We start from the raw sequence: 18,920 nt of genomic DNA on the forward strand, positions 1-18,920 counted from the left end.
GAATGAAGAGAGATTACATTAAAGTTATTATATTCACGATTTCTGAAATGAATTCATCAGAGTTTGCTTTTATCCCTGTATGCTCAGATAACCACCCCTCTTTAACCAGTGCATGATGGGATATTCCAGAAACCCTCCAATCACCAGTGAGAGCTGTTAGATTTCAGCAATTGTCCACAGCACCATTCACAATTCAGGTTAATAAAACATGACTGATTGGGTCCTCATATTTCACAGCAAATCTGACAACAGCACACAACAGTGGAAAGCAGCACCGCGAAAAAATGCGCAAAAACTTTCTTTTTATGAATTGCTCGGCGACAATATGGCTCCAATCTATAACAGACGCCGCATGATAGATAGCGCTTTGCTGCGATTCCGCAAATCCCAGGGAACCAGTGCAATAGCCTTCTCATTAGTTCTGTGGTTTGTGGATTTTTTTGATGTAGGAAGTTATTTATCAATGTGTTGTTGTTTTTTCTGTTTCTTCTCCCGATTCCATTGAATGTGCCACCACAACCACCACACCATCTGTCGCCACATTTCTGGCTATGTCTTTCTATTGGCCAACTGGAAGAATCTCATTGTTTCTCGTGAAAGAAACATAAATGTTAATCAATTTCAAAATTTTTGGTATGAAATCAACCATACTCCCCCTCCCCCCCCCCAAAAAAAACCAAAAACCCATTTGATTACAATTGCGTTTTGAATTATTAATCCTTGTGGCGCTCCCCTGTGATCGAAGTGATTTTCATCAGACTTCAGTACAAAGAAGGATCTTTTATCAAATTACAACTTTTAGAATTGCCAAGTATTTGAGGAAACAACTGCAAATGAAAAAAAGGGAACTAAATAGGTGTTTGAAGGAACACAAGCCACAGAGCAGAAAATGACCAGTCACCAAATCATAAAAAATGACGAGAGGAAAAAGTTACAGATAACGATGATTACATTTCAATTTATGCCTGGATGCCAATATCGTAAAAAACAAGTAATGTTCATTTCTTCAAATGAATACAATACATGCCACTGTTTGCTTTCTTTGAAAATGTTGTGTAAGTTCTAGCAGCTCTGTGACCAAATAATGCTCACCGGGAGCATTTGATGTCAAGTAGTTAGTTCCCCCTGCCTCTGTGTTTGAACAAACTGCTGATAAAAACTCTAAAGAATGGAGTCACATTTTATGTTCCCTTTGTGCATGAGAAAACAGATTTGATTCGCATATATTCATGAAAAGCAAGCATCGTTATATTATTGTGCATGTGTTGAGAGAAACGAGGGATTAAGTTAGCGTGACCCTTGGTGTTCATAAAATAGTATTAGTCGTGGAAGTGCTTGTCAAAGGTACACACACACACTGTATGGGTCAGTGACCTTTGCTACAGTAAGACAATAAACACCACCAGGTTTTTATATCAAATTCTGTTGCTATTGTATTAAAATGTTATCGCAAGAGTAAACACATTCATAGCAACACTCATAACAAAAAAAAAACAGGGAAAATTGGGCAATGACCCCCGAATCAGCTTGACAGAAATCTATGCATAGATGTTGGCATGCGGTCACCTTTATGACGTCTTCCTTGCCCCTCCCTTGTCTTTTTCCAGATGCCTACTGCCCTCCCCAGATGTTTCAACTGCCATTCTGTGAACCCCTTCCCATATGCCACTGTTTGGAAACTGGCTGATCATTGTGAAGATATGTGTAGTGGGTGCCAGTGCCTGGCTGGTCTGGCATATGGACTCAGTCTATGCTATTGAATCCACCAAATTCACACAATTCCAAATAATTATAAAGCCTGTTTCTGCATGGAATAATTGACAACATGTTGTCAAGGCTTGTATGAAACCTTTCATCCCCATTTCCCTGTCTAATGGTCCAACTTTACCATAGAGAACAATGGGATTGGTTCAAACCATGGTGGTGAAAGGGTTAAATTAGCTCTGATTTCATCATCATAAATACTCTCACTTTTTTTATTTTTAAACATGACGTTTTAAAACTAGAAGATGGCCATGAATTACTGTGTTTCATTGTTACTATTCCATTAGTCAGTTTTGATTGCAATAACCATGAATTATCCCAAACAACTTTTTGATTTTTTTGGGTTTTTTTTTTTAAAACTTCTACCATTAGTGTGCTTTTCTTAAATATCAAAAAAAATTGTATCATGAATCAGCCTTTGGTATCGTGAATATTCCATTAACTGTATTTATTGCACTTTGAAATCCCCTGACTTTCCCAATGTTATGATAAATCACTCACTATGACATGAGCATCCCATGAGTTGTTAGCAATTCAGTGCCAGTGATTCCCAAACAGCAGGGCTTCTTTATTTCCCCGTTTTTTTCCCCTTTTTTATCCCCTCCAGTTTCTTTTCCACTTTTTATCCTCCGCTGTGCATTACCAATGAATTATGATCCATCAAAGCTGGAAAGGAAATAGAAATCTATGTTAATTCTTTTGTGTGGCAGATTTTAAAGAGAGGGACCCGAAATGATTTTATGTCATATTTTATGACGAGCAAGCATGAACGTGTTAAGGTTTGCCATCACTGAGCATCCCAAACGTGACATTTTCACTGCCCAATAATCCCAACCAAAAGGTCAAGCAATATAACTTAATACTTTCAGTAAACTGTTACTGTCCTTCACTCAACCACGTCTTATGACTGGTTTGGGCCAATATTCCACCCTCTGTGACCAAATCTTTATTTTATGTGCAGAGAAAATGAAAAACACGGAAAAAGGGCAAAGGTATATTGAAAGTATGAGACAAAATTCTTGCTGATTTGAAATTTTGTAAATTGAAATATCTCTGTTTATTAAAGCTGAAATGTCATTTTGTGAAGAGGTGCATTTATCACATTGATATTAACAAACGATGTATGCCACAAGAATTTATTATTTTTTTCATTTTCAGTTTGCTGTTCTGAAATACATCTCTGCCTCTTTCATCAAGTAAATTTGACTCTTTTTGTGCCAAAAAATGTATTTTCAGAAGAATCAAAAACAGTAATACAACATGAAGAAAATGAGGATGCTTGTACTGCCTTGCAATCTTTGATGAAGTGATGTCTTGCCAGCAATTTTTTGAATACTTTTATGGTTTTCAAGAGCAATTTTTATAAAACCAAACCTTAACACAATAATGCTAAAATTATCTTGACAGGTCACTCATTAAAAAATAACAGCTCATGGCCTGACATTGATCGTTATTTTCATGATGAAATACCGACACAAAATCTTCCTACGCATGACAGCAGTCAGAACTGTTCCATAAATAATATTTGCCGAGAGAACAACCATTTTATATAGGCAGTCAAATATCTGAGAGTGAACTGCTGTCGACGTAATAGCAGCACTAAGAGCAAAAAATCTGTGAGTCATGAGTATATGCTTCTGTACAAAGACTGGGATATTAGTGAATAACAGTATGACATTATTGTCATGATGCGCTGTTATTGCATGACGTTTTGCTGTTTATGATAGAGTTATTAGTCCGGCAACTGAGATTAGCGTAAAGAATATATAGTGTAACCTGCTGTGACATGGGTATGACTCGGATAATAGAAAATTGAATACTGAATCAGGCAAATCACTGTGGGGTGAGCCACGTGTGTCATTTGCCATTTTTTTCCCTTTCTTTTCTTTCATGAATGAAATGAGAAGGCTTTCCGCCAAATCATATTGTTACCGTGGTTTTTCTTTGGTAAAAACCACACAATCTTTCTCCTCTTCTCCCTCAGTATTCAGGTCTATACTTCCTCTTCTTCCAACTCTATCCAGGTTGTAGATGTGAGCAAGCGCATTCAACATATCAAAGAGCAACTGTGAATGTGCATTTTTGTGGTCTTTCTTTCTCTGTTTTTTTTTTCTCTTTTCCTGCTCAGGAAAATACAGCAAAGGAAAATTGCATATCATGTACTGTTGTGGCAGCCACGGTGATGTTGACTTCCTGAGAGGCAAGCAAACATGCTTTGAGAAAGACTAACAAAGAATAATCTGTATCCGTAAAAGCAGAACATTCATTCCTCTTGGTCGGCTTTGAATGCGACAAAAAAGAATGTGAGAGAGAAAGGGAAAATATGAGTCTGCACTTTCTTATTGCCCACTGATGACATCCGTCTTTATAGCGGTCTATTTGACATCGGTTTTTCTATAAAAGCAGATGGTTCCAAAATGAAAAAATTTGCAAAATGTTACTGGAAGTCGGTGATTTGAGTGGCACAGGAAAACGGCATTCCCTGAAATCTGCAGGAAGCTGTTACAGTCCTGCCGGACTCGGTCCCCTTTGATTGGTCTTGAAAGCGCTAGAAATCAACCGTGCAAAGTGCGAGTCCTGCAAAAGAGAAGATAATTCTCAATTAAGAGTCTCTTGAAACGCAGACGTACAAGAAATATTCATGCTCTGTGAATCCTGTCTCACGTCCGACTAGTACTGTCTTGTACTTTCTCTGAGTTTTTCCCCGCATCTTTTGAGATGAAAGAATGACTTCCCAAGTCGCGTCTAATGGACTAGCACAGGAACCATGCAAATATTGATAAAACCTGACACTGACTATGGCATCCCTCGAGTTCAATCCATCTTGCTGCATACTTGGGATCTAATTGACCTGTACATGCAGCCTTTCTCAATGCCAATACATATACAGACCCAGGTAGGAGAGTCCACGCGGCCGTTCTCGTCAGAAGTGGTTTGCCGTTTGCACAATCAATGCACCGCCCTCAGTCAGAGATGCTGCAATCAGCGACATGTCGTCGAATCTTAGGAGTCGGCATTTTTCATGTTTTTTTCATGTATGTTAAACAGACAGCTCTTTAGGTGAGTCAGAGGTAGAATTTGCAATTCCCAAGATAAGGGGGAAATAAAAAAAAAACAATTTCACTCACTCAGTTGTTTTCTCTTGGTATACTGCCCTCTTGGAGAAATCTGCTTCAAGTTCTCACTGAGTGAGTCAAAAGTCTTCCTTGGGTGCAAATGCTAACAACATTTATGATTGAAGCTTTGGAACTCTGATGAAACCAAGATAACCTTTGCAGCAGATTTTATCAATTATCAGTGTTTGAGCGATATCAGGCTAATCTAAAAAGTAGAAATGTACCAGAACAAACATTTTATTTCCACCTGTGTTCTGTCATCATAATAAAGTATTAGTGTTCACAAAATTTATAAATTGAAGAGATTTAGTAGTCAACAGACAAAATGTCGATAAAAACCTGTTTTTAGTATCTGCAAAATGTTTGTAGACATGGTCATTAGGTTTATGTGTTTTTTTTGTGATTTGAGCTCTGTGATATTAGAAGCATCGTTCTCATCTTTAATGAAATGTTGAAAATTCAAATGTAGACATCCAGAGACTGTGTTCGGCTGAGACTTGGGAGTGGTCAAAAATGAGGGAGGGTTGTAGTTATATAAAATTTTCTGAATGATAAACATGACATACTGAGCTGATTTAAAATATTCCCTGAGGAACTGGAACATTTCAGTATTTTCCCCTCAAGACCTGCAGTCTCAACTTTCCAACACCTTCATAACAACTTATTTCATCACCATAGAAACTTGATCCCCCTACTTTATAATTGCATATATATATCTAGACATTAAACCAAAACATGGCTCCAAAATCATCAATATTCTATGCAAGCCACCACAAAAATAAGGCTTTTGAAAATAAAATCTTTTAGTTTGCTTTAGGGTTTGAAGGGAATGCCTTGAACAGGCAGCTGCCATCAATCACTGTGTGTCTCTGCTGATATCTCACCAACTGCTGATGAAAAGCAGAAAGAAGTCAAGATTTTTTATGACCCGCCCAATATTACTCTCAAATCACATTTCTGCCACTTGGGGCAAACGTTCACAGACTGTGTCACTCAACAGCATCATCTTTAATACTTTAACAACAATACCCATCTCCAGTGGAAATTAGCTGCTGCTAGGGCTTCCATTAAACCGAGCCAAAGGTCTCGCTTTTATGACACTAACAAAATGATATTTTTATTAAATACACTGCAGCTTAATAAATACACCGTTTATAGTTCAGGTTTTAATGTCAGCTCGTGAAGGCTATTCGGCGAAATGACATGAAATATTACAGATCGAAATTGTCGGTTTTAAACTCAGGGGCCACTAATGAGAATAGGTCACGGTCTTTATTGTGAGGTTTTTAAGCTCTATATTGTTATGAATGATTCTCATGGATAGCGTGCACTGTCGTAACTTTTCCTGTGTGTGTCTAAGGCTGACTATTTTCCGGTTTGCATTTCCTGGCTCTGACACATATATGGTGATTTGTGCTGATGTTGTAATATGTAGCATGGTCCACCAGAGAACAGTGGCCGCTTCGTCTGCCCCCGACGGATTAAGTCGTTGACACGCTTCTGTAGCTGAAATGCCTCCAAGAGCTGGCGTAACTTAGTGACTGAAATCGACGGAAAATTAAAGTTTAATGAAAAACGAGCAACGGGGGCCATTTATCTGTGTGGAGACTAAACACGCTGATATGCCTAAGCGATGAATGAGGCTTTTGATTCTGTCGCATCTGTCGGTCAGTTTTATCAGATAATCAGAACCGGGCAAATGGAACTGAGTTGGTAGTTAAGATGAGGTATTTGGTTCAAAGGTAATAGATGTGAGATGTTCATATCTGGCAATATCAACACCGCTCCTTGACATTAGCTCCCTTTACAAACAACCACTGCCAAATTTATGTGAGAACAGCTTCAAACCCTCACCTGATTGCATAGATGTCTCTGTTTGTTTTTTGTGAGCCGTTCGGTCAAAACCGCGACGAAAAAAGATGCCTGCCGCGTTGACTTATCAAAGTATAAATCAACCCCACATTGGTTTGATAACGTCATTGATTTGCCACCACAATCGAACCACACAACCGTCATTTGGAAAAATTTAACCATTGATGTAGGGTTTTTTTATCTGTCAATTGTAGACCTCCCTAATCACAGTTCTTTTGACCTCAACTCGTTTCAGACAGCTTAACATTGCTTCAGCAATCTTGTCATGACCCTAACCTTGGAATTAAATAGGAATGTCTCCAAAATATTAGTTTGTCCAGGCACAAAAGAAAGAATTAAAAAAAAATAAAAGATGAGGTAAACGCAGTCATTTTCTCATATGTCAATTAGGTCCCTCAGAGCGCATTGAAATGGCAAAGAAAATGAGGTGACATTAGCAATATCATATTTGGTGAGAGCAGTATGCTAATTTGTCACGGAAAATTGGGGCAATTTCACGGCAGCATCGTATCATAAAGCTGGCTACAATGGCTAATTTTGTCACATTGTTCCCTCTGTTCAATCACACAGACATTGCTGAATGGGCCAGGTCCCCAAAATGGGACCAAAACGGTCATGCCCACAGTTCAATTTTTAGGCACCGTTTAGAGGAGATATACAGCACTGCAAAGATCACGGGGTTGTATCTCGGTAATTGGGCTTAATAGCAGGCCATACAATTTTAGTTGACATTTTTTCGATTCCCGTGCAATTTAACCAGGGGAAATTTTATTTGAATTAAAGCAAATTTGACGTATTGCCGCTGCTTCTGGTGCATTTCTGGCCCGTCTTTGTGGAAAAGCAACCGATGTCTGATTACCACTGTGATCTGTAGTGGCCAATTATTTGATGTCCCTCGATAAGCAATATCAACATACTGCCTCTAACAGGTGCCATATGCCAACAGATCCTAATTGAAAAAAAATCTAAAAAGTACTAGTCATTTAGAAATGTAATGGTAGAACTGGGAAACAAAAATGTGTTGAACACATGATACCATGCATGAAGTACATTAAATAAAGCTACCTCTACCTCATAGATACTAACCTTCTTTGTCTTAAAGGGGCCTTTCATGACAATTTAATGGAAATATTTCCTCCAGGATCATGTCAAATTGTAATATGACTTAGCAACCAGACTGTATTCTCCATGTCTGTTATATTCTATTACAAGAAACACACTATTCACCAATCTTGATTGACTGGTCACTATTTTCCTCATATCTGTAAGAAAAAACACACGGGTTTACAATTTGTGATTATATGAATGATATCTATCAACTAAAAAAAAAAAAAAAAAAACGTTGCTGTTGTACAGGTGTAGCATGCTAGACCTCTCTCTCTCTCTCTCTATCTCTCTCTCTCTCTCCCTCTCTCATATTGAAATTATCCATTTCCTTTTTTAAAATGCAGGAGATGCAAGACTCTTAATGTGGACAGGAATTCATCAAAATTCCACTTTAGATGAATAGTCAAATATCTTCAAATGAAATATGAATTCACATAGTCACTACAGGTTCATTCAACTGTCTTTTTTCTCCCTGGTTTCATGCAACATATTTCTAATTGAAACACATTCTTCTAATTCCAATGCGATTTCCAATTTTGAATTTTTTCCGCATCAAATAACGGAAGAATCAACTCCTGTATTTTCTGGTGAAAATAAGTTATTTGCCATACGAGCATCTGCAATGAATCAAAGTATAAATTTAATGTGGATCATTTTTGAAAAGTAGGTTTCCACCTGCCAAGGACACGATCTTCATATACAGTATCTCTTTGTTAAAACTTTACAAGTGCAATTTTTTTATTTATTTTTTATTGCACTGCCTACACAAGGTTGCTATATCTGGCGAACCATATGTGTGTGTCAATTTAACGTCTAGAATTCAAGGAATTACCAGTGTGCGAAAATTTGACATTTTCAAAATTCCGGGGAAGAAGGGAAAAAATGTGAGTCGAGGGAGGTTTCCAGCCAACTGTGAAATTTAACGATGGAAGTATTACTTGTAAATATGTTTTTCTGAAAAATACTGATCCCGATAAGCCTTAACCTATGCCAACAACCACACGGTAGGCTGTAGTTGAGCCAGGGATCTTTCTGTTTGTCTGTACTTGGTCCCAGTTTCCACCGTGCTATCACTGTTAGATAAGACCAGTCTAGTGTTTTGCCCAACAGCGAACCAATCAAAACCGTGTTAAAAAGTTTGTGGTGGTGTCGGGCGGCATCAAAAACAGATCACAATATAAATATTCAATCTTACTTATGACAGATGCACAGCCGGCTGTAGTTAATGCGTTCATCCAAAAGGCTTTTTTTTTCTGTTTATATATCAATATCATCCGAAAATGACATCAGTATTCAGTCGGGTGCAAAAAAAGTTTTTGGAATCAATTTTCATGTACCTGCCAATCATCCCTTTCATAAACCACAATTGCTATTTTATGTCGACTTCTGTCAATGTCAGTACCGAGCAAGGCTATTCTCAAACAGCGGCATGTTCATCTATGATCCCCATTTTGTCAGCCCTATCAGTTCTAGAAATAACACTGCATCATACCACAACTAAGTGATCATGTCCATGCAGTCCTTTCAAAATGAACAAAAAAGTACTTGACTGGTGTTTTAGACAGTCGCGATCCGAGTTTCTTTTGATGTGAATTTTCAAGCTATGCAGTGTGAATGCGTAAAAACTTTCCAGCTATTCAGATGTCAGCAAGATACATCATTTGCTATGCTGTCTTCACAGATCATCTGAAATGTACATTGTCCAGAATGCCAGTATACTTTTCCATTGAAATAGACATATATCAGTGCCACCTACACACCTCTCTGTCTATCTACAAAATTCCAGCTCTCTTTCAGTCTGTTCCATTCATGCATGCACACTTGATTACCTTCAGCATATCTCAGCAAAATCCAAAATTGCAAAAAAATGGAAATTTCTCAGTTATTTTTGCACCAAACTATTAAAGTCAACTCATGTTGGTGTTTTTGTGGTGACAGACCTGTCAGTATTAAAACTACACAGACACCCTGTACCAAGTATAATTGTAAAGGATACCAATATGAAATTGTATCATTGAACGTATGAACAGAGCATTATCACACATTTCACTTTGTACATTCGATGATCAGTGTGCTTCCCCAAGGCCTTCAACATTAACCGAGTGAAGCAATACATATTTCGAGCCCAGCGCCACTTATTGAATTGAAATTAGCCTAAACTCTATTCAGCCCACGTTGATCTCCAAATTTGTCTTGGAAATTGTCCTTTCCAAAACTGTTCTACCATTATCCGAGGAACTGGGGATTTGTACAATTACGTCCCCCGCTACCTCTTTCCCTCAAAAGAAAGAGAAATAAAGATGGAAAAAAAAGAGGGAGAGAAAAAGCAATCTGTACCAATTAAGTATCAGTGGCATTCAGAGTGCAAAGGAGGCGGGATTCATATCCCAAATTTTATCTGGAGTGCTGTTGAACCTAGAGGTTAGGTCAGGTTGTCTATTGAAGTCGACCGTCTTCATCAGAGTGTTTGACTAGAGCAATTACATAGATGGAGTGGAAGCACCTGGCTCCCAGGAACTTGGTTGTGTTCAGGGCGGTTTTTAATCACTTGAAGAGAGCTCCGTGTTGATGGACTCTGCTTTGGAAAGTCAAAGCTGTTAGTTTACCCATTTAGTCCTCATTCCCAGTAGACTTGATGTGTCAAGTGGTTAGATAGTTAATGCTGTTTTTAGAGACAAAAAAAAATTAGGGAGTACTTTTATTATCACTTTGTGTAAGTATGCTCACACCCACAGTTTGACATCCGTTTGGTTGGGATTTTCAGTTTTGATAGATTTATTATTTGTTTTTTACAAGGAGCTCAGTGACAAGAGGTTGTCGTTGGATGTGTAGAAACTAGATTAGCCCTTGACCAGGTGTTGTCAGAGGGCAGAGCAACTCGACCTTGTGCCTTCACCATTATCTCATCGGTAACTTGTTATCAGCCGATGTGTGGTGCTTCAAGCGGTTTGCTTCCGTCTGTTTCTCTGCTCCAGTGGAGACCGCAAAAGAGAAAGAAATCAGTGTTTGCCAGACTCGGCCCGTCATGTTGCACGATCCGAGCAGCGATTAATGTCCTGAAACTATTGACCGAGCTGAAAATAGCTCACCGGTTGCAAATTTGCCATTCTTCATGTCAAGCGTACCATGTGAAATGTCCGCTGGCGACAAAAAAATTATCGATTCGGCAGTCACGCGAGCAAATATTAGCCATTGAGAAGAGAGGACAATGTGCAATATTTTAGTGTGGTTATTAAGTCACTAAGCAGATCACCCCTGCTGTTAACACCGAGATAAACACCTTTGCCTGGACTGAAGTTTTATCATTCTAGGGGTCAGGGGTCATCTCAATCTAAGCTTGACACCCACATACCCATCCTGTCCAGATAAAGCAGTTACATCAACTTATCTGCATGTATCTGTCCCTCAATGCTGTGCCCTGCAGCAACTAAAAACCCACAGGTAGTCAACCTGTCTGTGTCTCTTAATAAGTGCTATGACGTGATATATGACAGCCACATTTTAATTAATATCTCTGCGCTGGGAAACGTCAGCCATTTTCTCCCCCATCCCCACTTCTCCATCCCCTCCACACAGATAAATCAATGTCAGTCCCTGTATTTCAAGCAGTGTTTTCATAAGATGGAGTCTCAAAGATCCTCAAACAGACAAGTATATATATCAGATTCTTTTAACCCATAATGGGACTGAATTAGACGGCAGTCCCAGGGCAGCAAAGTAGACAGTTTCGGGTTAACAACCGTTTTTCTGTCGTCAAAGAATAGAGTGTGTTCAGCGCTGTAAACTCTACCATTATACATCTCTTAGGGCAAGGTGATAAATATCTGTGCATGGGCATTTTCAGATTTTATCAGAAAGCCATCAGTTATTTTTTTGTAGATATCGATAGTCACATTGTGATTTTTGACATCAATTTAATGAATATGATTGAAGGTCATTGAGATTAATGTTAGTTGTTGTAATAATGTAAATGCGATTTCATCTCTACATTGCTCTAGTTTTAAGTTCAATGCAGCTTTTTTTATTTCAGCATTAATACAGCCTTGAGTATTGGTAATTTGCTGTCGCTTCTGGCAATCTCTATCACGTCACAGGTTGAAACCGCTCTGATTTTGCCATTGCAGAGAATGGGGCAGTGTACACTTGGGGAAGTGGCGTAGATGGCCAGCTGGGCCACGGAAAGAAAGTGAAGTTCCTGTCGCAGCCAAGAAACTGTTATGCAATGTCTTCCAGGGGGCCAAGGTCTCGCAGATTTCATGCAGCGAACAATACAGTGCCGTCCTCACAGGTAGGCTCAGTTCATATTTGGCAACACATAATCTGAAAATGGAAACATTTATCATGAAGTGAAAAAAAGTATCAAAAACAGGAATTCAATAAGTTCTCAGTCAAATTAGAGTGTGCAGTTGGTACCCGATGTGATAGATGTTGTCATTAAAAAGACAATGAGAGATAATAACAAAATGAAAGTTACATTTGACGTGCTGCTGAGTGATTCCTGCTCTCATACAAAAGTGTAATCACAGCAACAAAATCCAGACAGACTGTGAATATGATTCACTCATCCTTCATTTTTCATTCGACTTTTCAATACCTGACTCGCCTGGTTTCCAAAAAGGAAAGCGCCCACCCTGGAACTTGCGTACGTGAAACTGTGAGACTGTGATTGCACAATCAGTCTACAAAGCTTACCCTCTGTGTTTCATATTTCTCAGAAAGCAATCAGGGTTTGGATGTCTGTAATTACATGTCACAGAAGTTAATTGTACTGCAAATGCAGCAATTTTTCTATCAAACTTGTAACCAATGTTTCATAATGTGTACTATGTTATACACTTGGCCAAAGAATCAACATCAACAATCAAAGTGAATGTTAGGGAATAAGAACTTTCTGTAAACAGAGTCTGTGTTTTTTCAGTGTTTTTTAATACAAACAAGTCAGATTTTGTTGCGGTTTCACAAAACATACTTTTTGCTCATAACCTGCCTTGTAAGTCTTTAGAAAATCCCAGCCTTGAACTTCTTAATAGGACACCATGTATGTCAGTGAAGTTTCAGCTGGTTTTATACTATGAAAGAAATGCTGAGAAATGTATCACAGCCTTTCTAGTGGGACTAGTGCTATTTCCAATGTTTAGTTCCCTCTCTTTGTATTCAAACTGTTCCCTTCAGCCATTGTTATCAGGGATGTTCAATTTAACTGATTTTTACGCAATAAGGGAAAAGAAAAATGGTCATATTTTATGTTTTTCTTCTTTGGCGGGTGAAATTGTTTGCAATGTAGACCAACTCTGTGAAATTGTAATGAGTCATGGTGATGTCCATTTATTTGTGAGGTCATACCAGTGTTTAGTGGAAGACAGTCACCACAGGGGTAGCATAAATTGTCAAATCTAGTTACAGCCTACACAATTGATTGCACCACTTCCCCCTCTTTTCTTACTGCGGAGACATCATGGTGTAGAACTCTATTCATCTTCAGCTCAGAATGGAAGCCCTCAGCGGTTTCACAAGTTGTGGTTCATTGAACGATGTAATTTTTTCTGAATTGAAACATCGCCAGTCCCCCCCTACTTAATCATGCCCGCCACAATGGTTCACACAATGCAGCCAATTGCCGTGGTAACATGATGAGGATGATGATGGTTTTGCTGAACATGATCCAAATGGATTGTGTCATCCATACCATCTAACGTATCTTTAGATTGAGTTTCTGATCAGAGTCCAAAAATTGCCAGATGTACATTTTAATAACAGATCTATTCTAGCTAATTGCATTCAAATTCATGAAATCATTTGAAATTAAAATTTTACCACATTTAAATCAACCAAGGGTAATATTAGGTATGAATAATTACTCTGTATCTGTCCTAGATATTAATCTACTTTTCTTCATAGTGTGAACAGTGGTATTTGAGTGTTTGTAGACAAAAGCACATCTCTACTGTTTTGGAATTTTGTTTTATTTACAGAAAATGCAGCGTTATTGTACTCTTGTATTCTCAACGAATCACTACAGGTGTTTGAAACTTGACCCAGAACTTAACAGAAGTAATAAAACAGTAATTTGAAAGGGAAAAAATTTTGCTACTGCTGACTATTCAGTGCAACCAGGCTCTGTGCAGGACACCCAGTTGACGGTATTGCCTCAGTCAAACTCCCACTCAGCTAATCAGACATAGCTGCAGAAAACAAAATGAAAACAGAGGAATTATCCATTGAAAATTTTCAAAGCTGCATAGTATACTGAAAATGATTGCTATCACCAGTTTATCAGATATAACACATTTTGTTTTCATCTTTTCTGGCCACATCACATATACAATTTTCCAAAAACCTCATCAAATTTTACACCGTAAAGATGTAAAGTTCACAAATGCCTTCATTTGGAGAGTTTTCACCTAAAATTTAGTCTGGGCAGCCCTCCACTGTTAAAACAGTGTGTTTGAGTGAAACTCAGTGATATTACTGGAATCAGAAAGAGGAGTGCGTGTAACAGTTTCCTCACTGAAAAACAGATTGATTTCAGCGACATGGCATTCGATATTAACAGCATCATCATCTCTTGTCTGGGTGAATCTAGCACATACGCAAGTTCAAAAGTTTACAACATTAATTGACACACTGACAGACAAGTCCTGAAACATAAACCCATCACGCACAATATTTAGGGACTAATATGTAACCGATATGGACCTTAAATTGAATTTTTAATGCTATATTAACAACAGCATGTAATGATAAGGCATCAGTAAGGACCATTTTTAACCATCTCATCTTAATTTTATTTTGTGTGATGTTTGCCCAAGTCAGACAGCCTCTGTGTATCTTTCATTTGACTGTCTATTAGGTTTTTATTGGATCAATCTATCTTTAATATCATTATCAAGTTTCATTTCATTTTGTATATCTTCGTGTCAGAACTTGTATGGTTGCCTGTTATTGGACAGTTAAAGAAGGTTGTCAAACTTTATAAGGCTCCGACAACTCTCAGACTGTTGTATTTCATAGCTGGAAATAGACTATGGCACTCATCCAGCCTTGTGATATTAACACCCCTATTTTTAAGTGCAGGTGAAAGAGTCCTATTTTACACTAGGCAAAGAGGGCTTTCCCAACAAGAACTCAAGAGGGAGGAGGGTTTAGTTTCAGATATGACACAGCCTTTACAGTTTCAGTAGTTAATTTGGACAGTGTATGTGAATTGTATGCGGCAGTAGAGAGGCTTTTCTTTGAAGTCTGCAGTTTTGCATTCATCAAAGAAAATTCAACAAAGAAAACATCTTCAAGTCATCAAAATGTGAACAACATTTATAGAGATTAACTTCGTAAAACAGATTATTACTGTTTGATGCAATTTCAGAATTATGTATTTGATACATCTAGTTATCAACCTCTCCAAAAAATTACAAACTTTGGTACATACTGCAAAAAAAAAACAACCATCACATAGTTCTGTGTTTTTAATTTCATGTGTGTGCAATCTTAATGCCCTGCCTATGTCTAGAAATTTTAGCTCGATTATATACTTAAAAAAACTATTTGGAAAAATGTCATAACACTTTGACAATTATGATTGTTATTTCAGAGAAATTAGCTGTGCTTATGTGTCTTTCCCTGGTTTATCTTCACATTTTTGTGTTTTCATTACTTGGGTTACATCATTTGACTCATTTCTTTTGAATCTCAAAATAGACCTTTAATGCTTACATAAGTAGTGAGAAATTCTAGAAGTGCTGCAACCCAGGTTAGAGAAAATAGAGTGTATTTTTCAGTCTAAAAGAAGTCAGTGTATCAGCTTGACTTCACCGATGTCATCTCGGGGTCACACACTAATGAAAATGAATTTTGACTCGTCTAGAGGGGCATCGGTGATGACAACTGTCAGTTTGCTGGCAGTGGCTAATCAGGTATTAAATTTACTTTTAATGAATGATCACTGAACGATGGGGGCCCGCGCGAGCAGGGTTCAGGTCAAAGCCGTGGCTTGCGGAAACAAGATGGGGACTGTTATCTCCACTGTGCCGGGGATAGAATCAATTAATCTCAATTATGTAATTAGGAGATTAATAATTCAACCTGATATTTATCAAAATTGCTCAAATTATAGTTTGTGAAACTAATTGAACCTGCCATAAATCATGAATAAATAAACGGGACTGGAAGTTCCGGTTTCAAAAATGTGAGCTCCATTTAGTATCTGTGGTTCCATCAAGTCATAATATGGGTCCCATAATGTTTTATTTAAATGTAATTTCATCGTTTGTCGGTCATCTTTTTAAAATCTACCAGTCATCAAAAGACAGCAACTGCACTGAGTTGAATTGCCCTAGCGTAGGTCAAAGCGTTGAATTGTAATTGCCTGTTCATCGATATTAGCCAAGTCATTGATTTCTTATGCTGTCCAAACTCATCGTCTCTTTGCCTCTTGATGCCATCAAAATAGACTTTGTTTTACAGTACATTTGAGGAGGAAAGTACAGTCCCAATGAATAGAAAAAGACAGTGCCCAGTTTGGCGGCAGATAACTTTTGATTTTGATCGATTGATTCTGCTTTTAAAGGAGCCTACTTAACAAGTTGTTTTCTCGTTATCTCAGGCAGATCAGAATTGCGAATTAAGTTATACACATGTTGGACATCAGTTGTCTAATACAGCCTTATCGCCTCCGTCTGTGATGAGTTTCCAACATGTCTATTACATTGCTATTAGCCGCAATCCTTTTCAGCTCTCTCCTCAGCTATGCCCAGGAGACGCGTCGGCAGAAGCAGGAAAAAAATTCTACAATCATGGCAAGGACAATCCACAACAGTTGTATCTCATGGAAGAAATTAACTTCAGCATGAAAGAAGTGCATTTTTTATGGCGTCAATGGCCAATAAATTGGACCAGCACAACTGTGACTAAACTTTCACATGCAAAAATATTGAAAGTGGCAAGGTGGCTGGAGAATTCAGCTGCCAGGCTGACTCATATATTGATTCATTGGGAAATGGATGCAGATGATGGCCTGTTGTGGGATGCAATTTGCGGGCAGGGTGTCATCAGACACAATCAATGAATTTCAAATTGCCATGGGCTTTTGTGAAGTCGAAGAAAAACCTACATACAGTACAGCTACTGAGGAGACACAGGCATTTAGGAACTAACTTATCATCTGTTATGCATTGGAAAACTACCTGTAAATAAGCTGGAGTTAACACCCTCTTGTCTAATTGAAACCCCTTTTTTCTTGTACATTTTACATGTAGACAATTGATTTCCATTAAGTGAATTTAGTTGTGCTGTGATGATAGAGCTGCGAAATGACTACCACATCATTGTCAATGTTTTGAATTGATAGTAAAACACCCTGACAAAGGCCGTCTGACTTTGTGAAGGCTGATTAAAACGTTCTCTCTCCGGAGTCACTCGGATTTGGCAAGCTATATCTGGTTATCTTTACTAAAATGTTAACATAAGTCTGCTCTCCAATCGGCTTGTGCTTGAGCTGGGCAGGACTCAAAACACCTCAAGGTTACCATAGGCTATCAAAATCAATAACGAAATTTGTCTTTCAACAAATTCAATTCCAGGAAATTAAATCAAAAACAGAGAAATAAATCAGGCTATATATGTCTATGTGGCCTTGTAGCACAGTCATCAAAAATGATGTCACCATCCAACTGAAAGACATATACGTGTATGAAGTCATCACCTTCCGTGATGTGTTTAGGGTTGATAGGCCAGCGCAAAGGCTATGTAAATGTCAAGACCCCCTAACAGCCTATTTGACTCATGTCACGACTGTTTACACCTGTTGTCAATGCTGCTATCTCCATGGTTTCATTGCCGTGGCGATTATCAACATCAAAAGCTTGGCTGCAGCCCGGCTGGGAATCAGAACATTGGCATGCACTCTGGTAACTTACTAACTAGAAGATAAGCCATATCGTACCTTGACTTTTTGAAGGGGCAAGTCTGAAATGTAGCTCCACTCCACGATGACCAGATTCAAGAATTCAATCTATGGTTTCCTCTTGTCCAATCATATTATTCTTAGTCACAGCTTGAGTAATGCTTGCCTTTTTAATAAACCTTTACCTATGTCTAATGTGGTTTTTTTGCAAGTTATTGTGGATCCTCACAGATAAATCATACTAGGTAATATATGCAAAGGCTAATAGTGTCCGTTGCCCTATTAATCATTTCCCAATATCCTGATACTTTATGCAGCATGTCTGTTTAGCAGTCTAGACGCCTGTCTCCTCCCTTCCCTCCCCCTCCAAAAAAAAATTGTCAGATTGATCTTTTAAACGGAAAATACAGACTATTGAGGAAAACCAAACTGCAGATTGTGGTGAGTGGATCCTTTTGTTTGAACAGCTCATTTGCTGGATGTTCAGTGGTATCAAGTTGATTTGTCAATAGTTTGGCATTATCTTCTCATGTAAAGCACTTGACCTTGGACATTGTCAAAGGCAATACAACATGCAATGTCCCTGTTATAATTAGGCTTTTGATCAACGAGCTAATATAACCATGTATAAAAATATATGTATTTATGCATATATGCTGTTTATATGGTTTCTCCTGTTGGTTTCATCATCGATGCCTAAGTTTAAATGTCTTGATGAAGAGAACTTGTGGTTGTCATCAATACTTTGACCAAACCTCCAGCCCTTCGATGTTATTTGTTTTTTGTCTATGAGAAACCACATATATAGATACATATTGTGTTTTTCTGTTTTCATTTTAGTCAAGTGTGTTGCCATAATTCACTTCTGAACTCATATATAAAACATATGGCACAAATAAATGTGGGAGAATAAATAAATAGAATTGAAACACAAAACCAGGTGGATCAAGGTTTAACTTTCATCTGATATCCATCTTAATATTTATTTAATAATGAATTAATTTACTTATTTGTTTATTTATATAATTTATTTATTTATTGAGCTATTTATTTATTTAGCTATTTATTAATTTTAGCTAAAGTTTAATTATTACTCACAACAGCTAACTTTTATTTATTAAAATCTCAATCAAATGATGTGGGTTTTTTTTGCTGTAAGTGAA

The 18,920-nt window shown here is 37.9% G+C and overlaps 1 protein-coding gene across 1 annotated transcript in view; it reads left to right on the forward strand.

Moving 5' to 3' along the window:
- LOC139121289 (uncharacterized) overlaps positions 1-18,920 on the forward strand; it is an 89,055-nt gene that overhangs the window by 57,729 nt on the left and 12,406 nt on the right. The window contains exon 3 of the mRNA XM_070686063.1: positions 11,984-12,147. The gene's annotated coding sequence lies outside the window, so the exon portion shown is untranslated. The remainder of the gene's footprint in view (positions 1-11,983; positions 12,148-18,920) is intronic.

The sequence above is a fragment of the Ptychodera flava genome, chromosome 21 (genome assembly GCF_041260155.1).
Source record: "Ptychodera flava strain L36383 chromosome 21, AS_Pfla_20210202, whole genome shotgun sequence".
NCBI lineage: Eukaryota > Metazoa > Hemichordata > Enteropneusta > Ptychoderidae > Ptychodera > Ptychodera flava.